Source organism: Rousettus aegyptiacus, unplaced genomic scaffold (assembly GCF_014176215.1).
Source record: "Rousettus aegyptiacus isolate mRouAeg1 unplaced genomic scaffold, mRouAeg1.p scaffold_m13_p_4, whole genome shotgun sequence".
Taxonomy (NCBI): domain Eukaryota; kingdom Metazoa; phylum Chordata; class Mammalia; order Chiroptera; family Pteropodidae; genus Rousettus; species Rousettus aegyptiacus.
The window spans coordinates 32,507,168-32,519,578 of NW_023416307.1; the positions used below are offsets into that span (position 1 = coordinate 32,507,168).

Below are 12,411 nucleotides of genomic sequence, written 5' to 3' on the forward strand. Positions count from 1 at the left end.
AATTTAAAATATTGCCTGTCCCTAGATTCTCATTTGATAACAACAATAATGGTAGTACTATTACTATTTGTAACAGCAACCAACATTTACTGAGTGTTTACTATGTATATAATAAGTGCTTTTCCATCTCAGTTAAATCTTACAATTGAACTATGAAATGAGGAAATTGAGGTTCTTCAAACTGAGGAGGCTAATTTTCCAAAATTGGTGGCACTGTCAGAATCCAATCAGATATATTTGTACCAAATTTTGGCCTCTTAACCATAGTTCTGTAATACTTTCATGTAGTCTTTTTTTTTTTCCCCCCTGTGCATCTTTTACAAGACTCTATTATCTTTAGTTGGATATCCCTAATGCTAATTTCTTACTGAACTTTTGACTCTTGGTGCACTCTCTAAAAAAACTATATTCTTGTAGTTGATCAAATATGCGTGTGTGTATCTGTGTGTGTGTGTGTTAATTATTATTGCCTATCGATACCTGTTCCTCTTCCCGTATTCTCATTCCATGCTTGTCTCAACAGCATACATGTATTTTTTTTTTTTTTTTTTTTTAGTTCTGGCTTATTAATCTGACATAGTCATAATTTCTTTTTCTGGCCATGTCAAAAGATGTGTTTTTACTTCTATAGAAAATATATGTCTAGTCGAAGAGGCCTAGATGAATAGAACTTATCCCAGATTATGTATGGTTTGAATTTGTGATTATTATTTTTCCTGTGTGGAGACCAAAAAATGTGGTTATCAACATTATCAACAAATGTTTATTATGTTTATTACAACAGTCAAGGTTTGGAGTCATGGTAACATGCAAAAGTGTAAGGATAGAATACTGACCTCTATTAACTGCCAATTTGACTATTGATAGAACAACCATATTTGACAAGAGCAATTAAAATATAAGGCAGTTTTATAGACATAAAGAACTATGCAAATGTTAAGTATATAATATTAACTAAGAAGTGTAAAGCCTATGTGCTATAGAATTTTAAAGGAGGAAATGACTACTTTTGGTTTTAGTGGACTGATTGAATGCTGAGACTTGAAGAATGGTTAGCATTATTTTTAAGTGGTGATAAAGAAAAGAGATTTTTTTTTTTTTTTTTTTTTTTTTTTTTACCAGAGGTACAGCACATGCAAGGGCATTAAAGGTTGAAAGTATTAATCTAGGATCTGAGGAGAGGCAGAAAATTTGTGTAAAAGAAGAGAGGGATAAAAGACCAAAAATTATGTTGAAGACAGATTATGGTAGGCCTTGGATTCCAGGCAGATGAGTTTGAACTTTGTCCTATAGATGCTGGGAATAACTGATAGATTTTTGGCAGGGAGAATAATATGAGAACTTCTAGTTTTAAAAATCTCGGTCACTGCTTGTCTGGATTCCATGCGGAAGAGGACCTCTTAGGAACCTCTCAGGGACAGTGACAGCCTCTCACCAAGCTGAGAGTATTCTAGGGGTGTCTCTACTATGCTTTTTAGGCATGGGTTTATAAGCAGTGTCTCTTGATATCTGGACCCCACTCGATCTCCAGGGTGAAGAAGAGGCTCTGGGGACCTGGAGTCCTGACAGGGCTATATGGATATAGAAAGGGGTCTAAGTACATGTTTTATTAAACTCATATTTTCATACTTCATGAATTTATTTATTTCACAAAATTGAGATTACAAGTTGAATAGCCAGTTTCTATCATTAAGGTCTAATGGAGAGGTAAACACACACAGATAATTATATTACAATGAGTAAAGTAGAATAATTGATACATAACAGTAATGCAGCTGAGAGGGTTGGTGTGTTCAGGGAGGGGGACCTAGAGGAGTTGAGAACCTGGGTTATCCTCAAATGAGGAGCAGGAGTTAGCCAAACAAATGGAGGATAAGACTGGGATGGGCATTCTAGGAATAGGGTACAGAATGAACATAGGTGCAGAGGTTAGAAGTAAGAGAAAAAGTGGGAAACCCCAGTAAGACCATCTTTAGAGCAGGCAAAGAAGGCAGGGAGAAGTCATGAAGAAGCTTTGATTTTACCCTGTGGGTTTTAAGTATGGAGCGACATGGGCAGTTCTGTGGTTTTGAGGAAGAAACTTGGCAACTCTTTCGCAGATGCATTTGAAGATTGGATGTGTGAGGTCATTGTAGGAATTCTGAGAGACAGTGGGTGAGCCTAAACTAAACAGTAATGGTAGCCAAATAGGAAATTGAGATACTGTACCATTTATAAGGACAGAGTCAAATGACAAAGGCATGTGAGAAGGTATTTGAGTCCTTAAATATGGTACCATCTCAGGCCCTGTGGTGACTCGGTGTCAGACACTAAGGGTATTTTCCATAGAGGCATATCCTATTGATCATGTGAGAAAAGAAAAACTTAAAACTGAAATGTATTTTTTTCTAGATAGATGAACTACTATATTATTCTCAAGCAAATCATAAATAATCAGAAAACAATAATGGACTGCGCTTGGAGCCAACAGTATATCTCTTGGGTAGAGAATGCCTGGCATCACAGGTCAGCATTATCTTAAATAATGAGCTATCTTGATTCTCTGGAGTGTTGATGGAGAATGATAAACCTGAGAGGCTTTCTTAGTGCTCATTCTTGAAGTTTTCCTCCTGGAGCATTCCTCTAGGGAATGTATTCACCAGTGACTGATAGTCTCCTGTCCCACCATATCCCAGACTACTTTCCCATGACCAAGAATTGAGCCCCCATTTTTGGAACATTTCATTACCAGCAGAGGGCACTCTCACCTTTTGTTATAAGTAAAAATCCAGAACATGTTTTTCTAATCTTAAACAGGATCCTAAAGTTTATCCAATTTCTCCTGGGATCAAAGGAAGGGGAAAGATTAAGAAAAAAAAACAAAGAATGTCATTTTAGGTCATCCTGAAGAAGGAGTAAAGCTAGAGGAGAGTCTGGCTGTACAAAAACAGACAATCCTGAATCTAATTTTGCTTTTAGTAGTTCATACCAGCAGTTTCTCCAGCCAATGTAAAATGTAAAACAGTTGGAAAGAAGAGACAGAGCAGAAAATAAACCCATTCACAGCGGAGGAACAGCTTAACCGCAAATGTAGCCAGAACTGTCTTGTTACTCCATAGAAATAAGGAAAATGTACAATCTTACTGCTTGCCATTACATCTCCTGATCTCTGATTGAGTAAGAAAAATCTCAGAATATGTAAAGATTATAAAGTTTGATAAAACATTTTAATTATTTAGCATATCGTGCAATCAGATTGCAATCATAAACTCAGCTGCCTATTTCTTAAGAGCCTGAGACCTACAGATAAAGGAGAGAATGAGGAAAAGAATGGTTAGCTAGCCGAGGCAGAATGGTAAGCTGGATTTTTGGAACTTGTAATCAATTTTCCAACAGAACTGAAGTATACATTCTTTGGGTGAGGTTTTCAAGGCAGCCTAGAGACACTCATTTAAACCACAGTTTACTGACATGATATATTTAACAGTTATGGAATGCTTTGCTAATAAAATAGAACCAAATAATAGGGTAAAGCAACTTAATAATTTTGAATTTTCAGCTGAATAGAAATTGGTTTCATTTCCAGTGTTTATCAATAATAGTCACCCTTGGCAATTCTAGGCAGTTACATTTTGTGTTGTGTGGGCCTGTCCTATGACCTGCAGGAGGCCGTGTACCATTCTCTCTATGCCATAGTGCTTGCTGGTTACTTTGATGACCCCAACACCCTCACTCAATTCCCACAAGGTAGAGAGGGGCTAAGAACCACTTGGAGCTGTTTACAGAGGTTCTGAAAGGGGATCACAGTCACATTAAAGGTTGGTGGAATGGATTTTGATTCTTTTTCATTGAGTTTTACTTTATAACATTTCTTCGTTGAGACTATATCACCAAGAACATTTTTCTTATTAGTCTTGAGCAGGATAATTTTTTGGCTCCCAAATGAAACAAAAAAGACAAGCAAGAAGAAGTCTGCCCAATGCTGAAAGAGCATGTACTACCTTAGAAAAAGTTTCCTGAGGTGTAATAACTTGAGCACCAAATAGGGAAAGAGAAAAGGAAAAGGGGAAGCATTGTTTATATGGTCCTATGTAAAGGTAGAACTCAGGCCTTGGAGCTATGCCTCTTACTCTTTTATGATATACTCGATCTTGGACAAGTCACTCTATTCTAACATACTGTGGTCCATCTCTAGAATGGAGAAGATTTTAATAATAGCTATATTCTGGAAGGATATATGTGTCTTTAAGGAATATTATATGTAAAATAATTTGAAACCTATAAAATAATTTACAACTTTTAATTTGATAGCATTATTATTAATATTATTTTGTCAACCCGAGAGTGAATGTGGAGATGGTGATAGTCAGAAGTGGAGTTAGACGTTCCCAACGCAGGCAAGCTTGGTGCCTATACTGAAGAAATAGGAATTGTGTGATAGAAGGTCAGAATGAGTTAGATGTAGTAGAGCTGGGAGAGGTGTACTTTATACCTGGGGAATGTCTTTTTATTAACTTGGTCAAAATTGTTACACAAGACACTTGAGATCCAAAGTGAATGGATCTTTAAAACAATTTTATATGTAACATAATCCAAATAGCATAACTATAACAACATATCACCATCGGCAGTACCACCACTATCAACAAAACCTTTTTGTGAAAATTCCACAAAGATACAATTGTCTGTTCTCCACGTGTTAACAGCTCACTGATGGAGGACTGGCTTACTCTTCAATGAAAGCAGCATATAAGCATTTGATAATTTTTATGAGTGATATAAATTCAGGGTAGACATTAGGCAAAATTATGATGTGTTCAGATTTGCTTTCTGCACTTTTATAGATGCCTTTAAATATGTCATGCCTTTGTTCTGGCATCTCTCCATCTCTCTCTCCTCTCTCTCTCTCTCTCTCTCTCTCTCTTCCTTCCTCCCTTCAATGTACTCTGCTTATATTCTGGCCACCAAAGACTCCTGCAGTGAAACCCAACTTCACCTGGCCTCAGGTCAGCTCAACACTACAGGATTCAACTTCTCCCATTCTCACTTTTCTTTATTCAAGCATATTCATTCTGCTTCTAAATTTTTCAGTGTTAACAGAACATCAAGAAATAAATAGGCAATTTGTAAGGCATCAAAAAATCCTCTGCTCCAAAAATGTTCTCCTTAATGACTTGAAGTACCGTAAAATGACAGATTTAGTCACTTCTTTAGGTTGAGATATTAAACATATTGCAGATTTGTGTTTTCTCTGAAGGTAGAGACATTATCATTCATTAATTATTTAGAATGAATTATTTTCATCAGATTAACAGAGGGTCAATACAGCATAGGGGTTGAGAACTCTGACATTGGAGCCAGATTGCCTTTATTTAAATACTACCTCTTCCATTTGTTCTCTGCATGACTTTGGACAAATTATATAACTTCTCTGAGCCTCAGTTTCCTTATATTACCATACAGAAAATAATAGTTGCCAACCTCATAGGATTGTCAGAAAGATGAAATGTTCTGTTACACAGAACGCGCATCGATTCATACTTGATACCTGGGAAGCATTCAGTAAGTGTTAGTTTACAAATTATTATTCCGCCCAGGCACTAACAATAATATTTAGGAAAATGAAATACACTTTGCTTCATTGAGAAGTTTATATCCAAACAGGCTTAGTTAGACTGCTTCAAAAGTGTATTGATTTTTCCCATTGTTATTAAAGTTTTTTTTCTTGCATTTTAAAAAACTTATAGAAGCTTATAATTAATATAGGTAGTATAGCTTCGTGAGCCTCCAATGAAATGCCACTCTCTTGATGTAGGCTTCTCTAACTTTTGTTATATTTAAATGTTCTTGTCGTTTACCCTGTCATAACACTTCACTTATAAGTCTTCTCTGAGAGCCCTTTAATACTCGCTTGTAGATTAGCTACTGGTATTCTTTAAAGGCATCACTGATATAGTATAATTTTGTAGAAGGCCAGGATCACATCTAATTTATCATTATGAATTCACCAGAGACTTGCATAGTGCAGGCACTTGTTACATAATTATCAAATGAATGAACAACTAAAAGATCCATAGGGACAGATAATTTTGAAGATTTGCTCATCAGTATATCTTCAAGCATCTAGTGATTGGTACATAGTAGGTGGGCAATGAATATTTAATGATGATTTTATTGATTGAGGGGAGGCATAGATGTGCTGGTAAAGTTAAAATAACATTCTATATATGAAACCAAATTTTCCACTGAATTACATTAAATATTTGGAGATCTATTCCTCTAGAAAAAATGCACATTAAGGAAGCAAACTATAGTGCATAACCCAGGATTTTTGCTTGCTCCTTTGGAGATATTTATCTGCAGAGAGGAGAAGGTAGTGATACTTAATATCCATTAGCTGTATTCTTCTTTTTCTAGCTATAGCTACTACCTCATTGATTGATTCATTCATTCAACCAAAAGTTACTGACTACTTGGTTCATGAAGGACACTGTCTGATGATGAGGCAGGAAGGATACACAAAGATGTTTATCACAGAGTAGCTGAAGTAAAGTGTAGTGCTCTTGCCCATTATGAATAAAGTTTGATGTCCTCAGTCAGTCCTCTGCTAAAAGAAAGTGCTTTGCCATTGGCTCCTGATGAAGGAGCAGGCTTAGGTGATCCTGATCCTCTACTATATTCGGACGAAGATGGGCAGTCAAGTTTTGGAGACTGATGACATGATCTAGACCAAGCATCTTGGCTAATACATGCCCACTAGCCATCGTAGATATGTAAGAAGTAGGACATTTAAAAGAGAAATACTGAGTAGCAGGGGGAGAAAAGAAAAGAAAAACCAAAGTGATTTCCACAAGATGAAGGTCTGTTGTCCTTCATCTTTCTTTGGCTTTAGGCTGCCTTAATGAATACACCTTGAGAATTTGTTTGCCAGGGTTGTTCTGATCAGGAGAAAACTTCAGGGGAGAGTGGTCAGCACTGTGATTCCCACGCTCTTGACTTCATGCTTAGGAAGACTGTACATCTAGGTTTTCCCAGGAGAGTTCTCGTCTATTTGTATTATCCTACGGTAATTAGTAGGATCACTTCCACTATCAAAATTCGTATGGTTTAGATGATAAATGATGTGGTTTTCTATTATTCTCTCAGGGGAGCTGTTTTAGAGCATAAATGCATGTTGTATAGCCATCCTCCTGTTTACTATTCTGTGAAGATAATTGTTTATCTTATCTCTAGTAAAATTGTAAGCTCTCGAAGGGCAGGAATCTCATTTTCTGCTTCTTCTCCTCCTTCCTGGCAAGAGTTGATTATATAGCAGGTGCAATATGTTCTTATTAAATTATACTTAACATTTTTTCTGACTTAAGATTCTGCAGAAAAATACATATGCATGTCCACCTTTTCCTTCTATAAGATATATATTTTCTTAGATACATGTATTTATCCTTAGTTTTGCTGGTTAACTTTCTCATAGAATTTATCAGAAGATGCAATCCATACAAACCCTGATTTTTATGCTAAAATTGTGCTTTCCAAATGTTCATTTTGTAGCTTTTAATTTACAGATTGGAATAAAAAAGCCTGGCTAATAAACATTAAGATGTATTTTCACCAGGTCACAAATTATCCAATATACACAACTATACTAACATAAAGTAAATTTTCTACACATTATTCCTTATCAGTGGTCTCCTACATTTTTGGCACCAGGGTCTAGTGCTCCTACGAGAATCTAATGCCTGATGATTTGAAGTGGAACTGAGGTGATAATGCCAGCACTGGGGAGCGCTGCAAATACAGATGAAGCTTTCTTTGCTTGCCTACTGCCCACCTCCTGCTGTGTGACCCGGTTCCTAACAGGCCACGGACTGGTATTGGTCTATGGCCCAGGGGTTGGGGATCCCTGCCTTAGATGAAAAGAGAATACAAGCAGAGAGAGAGAGTCCAGATAGGAACAGCACAAGGAAAGCTATAGAGCTGGGAATTAAAATGGTATGCACAAAAGCAAACAACTATTTATTTACTGAACACTTACTATGTACAAGTTACAGATAGTGTTTATACTATTAAGCTGTTGGGACAGAATATGTGGAAGACCTTAGAAGCCAGATGCTAGATTCTAGCACTACAATGTTGAGCTTACAAGGTAATCACCCTTTCACTCTGAGGAGAAGCTTTTGCATCATTGAAATGGTTTTGGTATTAACTTTAGGAAACTTTTACATTTATTTAGGGGCACAGTACAGTATCCATCTGTTTAGATGTTTGTTTGAAGGGGATTTAACATAGGCAAAGATGATGCCTTTTTTTTTTCTAAACTACAGTTTGCATGATGTTTGTCTTATTTTCTTATTTGTGTTTTTAATTTTGCAAGCAATAACAGCTGGCAAGTATTTTCATGTGAGTTGTCTTTAAGAAGAGAAACAAACAGTTCTGTAGGCATGAAGAAACCAACCATACCAGTTCACAGAATAGTAGACTGTACAGCAAGAGCCTCTTAATAAAATTATAAATTTTTCAAAAGCCTGAAGAGAATAAGTGTATCCCTTGAAGGAATTTGTGGGGCTCTAGGGTACGTTTAGAGTTGGTGGGGGGGACTGAGGTCTAGGGATGTTAAATACCTTATAAGGATAAATACTCATAGTGAACGTAGGGGAGACCCTGCTTCATATTGCACTCAAAAGTACACTTGATTCTGGATAGAAGAGATTTAATAGTAGCCCTGTTAATGTATTTCTGAGATGCTTCTACTGCCCTGGGGATGCTCAAATGTGAGACCCAGGAATTCTGGGTGCCCTGTACAAATGATATCCATTTCTGCTCTTCCTAATTCAGGGAACAACTCTTCCCAACAAAGGGCCAGAGCCTGCATCCTGAAGAGACAACGTAGTCATTTGTGGCCCAGGGAGAAGCAGCAATTTAGAAATTGACTGCCATGGCCAGGACTTTACAGAACTTATTTGAAGAAAGCAAAATCTTTCACAGAAATCAATTGATAGAGATTCATGATTCAAAGATACCTTTTTTGAGCTATTACACTTAGAACACAACAAACTTAGGGAAAAAATGTTTTAAGAACCCTAAGAGAGAAACCAGAGTACATTATCAGAGAAGGAATTTCCTTAGCCCCCAGGGTTGGGATTTGTTCCCAGTTCCTAGGTGTGAAACCAAGAGACTGAAGGCTGAAATAAAAGCCCAGTAACAACAAGGTCACACATTATGTATGCATTTCACCTAGTCAGATTTCAAAATATTGATGAAAATACAAAGGAAGGGTGAAAATTTAAATAGCATCCAGTGCCAGCTTGCCATTTTATTCAATAAGCTTAAGCCTACAGGCAATGAATTGAGTTAGTCACATCAGCAATAAGCTTGCAAGTTTTAACCCTATTTTTAAAACTTGAGAAAGATATTATGGTTTTCCCTGATCAATGACAAAGATATACATCTGTCAGACAAGTGGGTGGTCTTCCAGGCCTTACAGGAAAAACTTAGATAATTGAGAGCTAAGGAAGAGTTAGATGGACTGATAAAGTCATCTATGGATAATAGAATGATGACAATGAACAGGAAGGGCCAACAGAACAGAATGTTCATTAATTAGCTGAAGTATTCCAAGCAGAGAAATCCTGGAGTGACAATTTTTAAATATAACATCTCTATGGAATTATATACTGAGCATTACAATAAACATTGTATGCTTTTGTGAGCCTATTTGTAAAGAGGTTATATGCATAAAACTATGTACATGCGTTAGATGCTGACATTAAAAACTAACCTCTTCATATCATGCAATTCCACCATATTCTTTTCTGAAGTGTGTGTAAGTCAGCCCCTAGTAAATTGGGGGAGCAGTGAAGTCTTATATTACACAGTTGGGGATATACATATTGAGTTATTGCCATTGTTATAATTTGATTTGTGTTCACAGACAGATAGGCTTGGGGAATTCAAATAATATAAGATGTACAGTAAAAATCATAACGTTTTCATTACAGAGTCTGGGTCAAATTATTCCCAATAAATCCCTTTGTTGATGTTTATAAAGTTATAGAATAAGAAGCTCCCTGTTATTCTGTATTTATTTGTTTATATAGACACCTGGTCTAAAGGGTTAATACCTAAGATTTTGACACCTAGGTTATGTTAATTTAGCTAAGGAGCCCCCTTTTAAAGACTTTGTTCTTTATAATGCTGACTAGAAATGTCAATGTGTTATAGTATGAATTTAAATGGCAATAATTCTATCTTTCATTACAGAGTCTATGTGTCATGTGCTTTCTTTTGCATTCTAATTTCAGTTCCACAAATATTTATACTGTGACAAATATGACTGAACCATAAAAGTAGATAGTGAAGGTAAAACAGGTAAATTGGTCAGTTCCCCCTCTTCAAGAAACCCAAGGTCTTTTAAGATAAATTGACATCTAAGGAAATAATTATGACATAGAATATGCATTGGTAGCAATAAAGACAAGGCAGAGGAATAGTACCGAAAAAAAGAATAACATTGTTGGGAACAAATGGAATCAGGGCAATCTTACTAAAGGCGGTGACCCCAAGAAGGACTTTAGAGGTGAACAAAGAGGGAAGAGCTGTTCTGAGCAGAGAGGATTGAATATATAAATGTGTGTAAGCATTGAATAGCATTCTATGTTTGGCTTGGGTAGTATTTCAGTATTGAAAAGTGTGTGTGTGGTGGTGTGGAGATGGGGGGAGAGAAGAGGAGGCCAGAGAGACAGAGTCTTAATTATGAGAGACCTTTTAATTTTTTTTGCTGGAAATTATTTTGTAGTTTGGAGAGCCATTTAAAGTAATTAGTCTAGAGATAGATGTGTTCAAATTTGCTCTGTAAATAAAGCATAGCACACATATTATTTTTTAACCTGCTTTTTAAAATGAACAATAAAGCGAGAATATCTTCCCCATTAGTAAATATTCATCTGGCGTGTTACGTGCCATTGAATTGGCTTCGTACTCCTGGCAATCCTATGAATGAGTGATGTCCACAATACTTTGTCCTCAACAGCTCTGTTCATTTTCTGTAGACTGACGCTTATGGCTTCTTTTATAGAGTCAATCCATTTCATATTTGGTCTTCCTCTTTTCATATTTGGTCTTCCTCTGTTCCTGCGGCATTATGAGAACACTGCCTTCTCATGAGTGCTCAAAGTAGGCACATCCATAGCATTAATTAAAATGGTTGTGTCACATTTTATGGGTATTTTTGTTATTTAATTAATCAGTCCCTTACATTAGGCAATTAAGATTTTGGAAAGTTAAGTTTTTGAGAGCACTAAAGAGTTCAGTTTAGAACATTTTTTGATTGAGGTGCTTATAGAACAGCAGTATTAGAATATCCTGAAAGTGCTTGAATATGTAAATGTGGAGAATGAAGGTAAGATCTGAGAATGTAGGCATAAATTTGGGAAAGGTTAGTATATTGATTAAAGCCAGGAGAGGAGATGTAATGGCCAAGGAAAAGTAAATGCACAATTTTAAAAAAGTAAAAGGTATAAAACCTTTAGAAATACTGATTTTTAAGTGGTGGGTTGAAGATTAAGAGATTGGAAAGAAAAAGTCAGAGATGTAAAAACTTTGGAGAATATGATGTTAGAAATCAAGAGGAAAGGAGAGAACTGATTCTCCTAACAACTTTTGAAGACATGAGACTAGGTACTACAATTATTATTATTCTCATTTCACAGAACTAAAGGTCTTGCTGAAGCCAAAACAATTGTAAGTGATAAAACTGGATTGCGATCTTGGTCATCTAGCTCCAATTCTAATGGAATTAGCACCGGATTTTATGATTCAGGTAACTAAAAAAAAGCATGAAAGAATAGCAGAATAAGCTTCAGAAGCTAAAATTAAGATGGGTCTGTAAGAGATATAATATGTAGAAAAAAGAACATGTTCTTAAATTATAGCAGGGAAAGGATATCTCAAAATAGGCTGAGAGAGAAAGATGATAAAAATGTCTTTAAGTATTGGCTTTCAAATTTGGGAATATGGTAGATAAGATGATCTGAGGAACTGTACCCTGAACAGCTGATACTCTCAAACAAAATAAACTGAAAACAAACATAACAGGTGTTTTTGAAAATTTTATTTTGAAAGAATTTTAAATTTATAGAAAATTTGCAAAAATAGTACAGATCATTAATGTATACCCTCCCCTCCAGCATCTCCTAGTTTTTTCTAATTTTGACAACTTATTTATAACCATAATATAATGAATCAAGCCAGGAAAATAGTATTACTACATTACTATTAAGTAAACTACAGATTTTAAAAATGTTTACCAGTTTTTTCCATAATGCTCCTTTTCTGTTCCAGTATTCAATTAAGGATCCCACAATAACATTTAGCTCTTAGTATACTGTAATTTTTGACATTTCTTCATTCTTTTCTTGTCTTTCATGGCCTGACTTT

At 35.9% G+C, this 12,411-nt stretch overlaps 1 protein-coding gene across 2 annotated transcripts in view; it reads right to left on the minus strand.

The window, feature by feature from the left end:
- The window catches only part of SPATA16 (spermatogenesis associated 16), a 209,373-nt gene that overhangs the window by 80,395 nt on the left and 116,567 nt on the right, over positions 1–12,411 (minus strand). The gene's annotated exons all lie outside the window — the stretch shown is intronic.